The following is a 1065-nucleotide window of genomic DNA, read 5'->3' as shown; positions in this document are numbered from 1 at the left end:
GATGAGGTCAGAGCAGTGATGTTTACTTGAACTTGAGTAAAGCCCTTGACAAGGTTCCACATGGTATACTAATGAATAAAGTTTCAGGGCGAGTTTGCCAATTGGATACTTAATTCACTTAATGACAGGAGACAGGGTGTGGTGGTGGATGGTTGTTAATGGTACTGGAGACCTGTGACCAGTGGTGTTCCACAGGGATCAGTGCTGGATCCACTTTTGTTTGTCACTTGTACAAATGAGTTAGACAAGAATATAGAACACTTGGTTAGTAAGTTTGCAGGTAACACCAAAATTGGTGGGAAAGTGTACAATGAAGAAGATCATCTAAGATTACAAAGAGATCTTGATCAATTAGGTTTATGGGTTGACGAGTGGCAGATTGAGTTTAATTTGGATAAATGCAACGTATTGCATTTATGGCTGGCACAGTGGCTCAGTGCCTCAGTGCCAGGGACTGGGTTCAATTCCAACTCGGGCGGCAGTATATGTGTAGTTTGCGCGTTTTCCCCGTGTCGGCATTGGTTTCTTCTGGGTGCTCCAGTTTCCTCCCACAGTCCACAGATGTGCAGGTTAGGTGGATTGGCCATGGGAAATGCAGGTTTACAGGGATAGAGTAGGGGTCCGAGTCTGGGTGGGATGCTCTGAGGGTTGGTGTGCACTAGTTGAGCTGAATGGCTCGTTTCCACGCTTTCAGGAATCTAATTCTAAGTGGGGGCAGGACTTAGACAATTAAAGTAGGGCTTTGGGTAGTGTTGTCGAACAGAGACACTTCGGGTTTCAGTTACTTAATTCTTTGAATTTTGCGTCACATGTGGACTGGGTGGTTAAGAAGGCGTTTATTAGGCTTACCTCACTGCTCAGACCTCTGAATATAGGAGTGGGACATCATGTTGAGGTTGTGCAGGCCTTTTCTGGAATACTGTGTCCAGTTCTGATCGCCCTGTAATAGGAAGGATATTATTTAGCTGGAGAGGCTTCAGATGAGATTTACCAGGAAGTTGCTGGGAATAGAGGGTTGAGTTGTAACGAGAGGCTGGATAGGCTGTAACGTCTTTCACAGGAGCG

The 1065-nt window shown here is 45.5% G+C and overlaps 1 long non-coding RNA gene across 1 annotated transcript in view; it reads right to left on the bottom strand.

Moving 5' to 3' along the window:
- Nucleotides 1-848: 848 nt before the first annotated feature.
- The window catches only part of LOC125484163, a 4551-nt gene continuing 4334 nt past the window's right edge, over nucleotides 849-1065 (bottom strand). Inside the window, exon 3 of the long non-coding RNA XR_007263003.1 lies at nucleotides 849-940. This is a non-coding gene — a long non-coding RNA (uncharacterized LOC125484163). The remainder of the gene's footprint in view (nucleotides 941-1065) is intronic.

This window comes from Rhincodon typus, chromosome 10, assembly GCF_021869965.1.
Source record: "Rhincodon typus isolate 14 chromosome 10, sRhiTyp1.1, whole genome shotgun sequence".
NCBI classification, from domain to species: Eukaryota; Metazoa; Chordata; class Chondrichthyes; order Orectolobiformes; family Rhincodontidae; genus Rhincodon; species Rhincodon typus.
The sequence above is the reverse complement of the archived record's forward strand: the minus strand, read 5'-3'. Positions and strand labels throughout refer to the sequence as shown.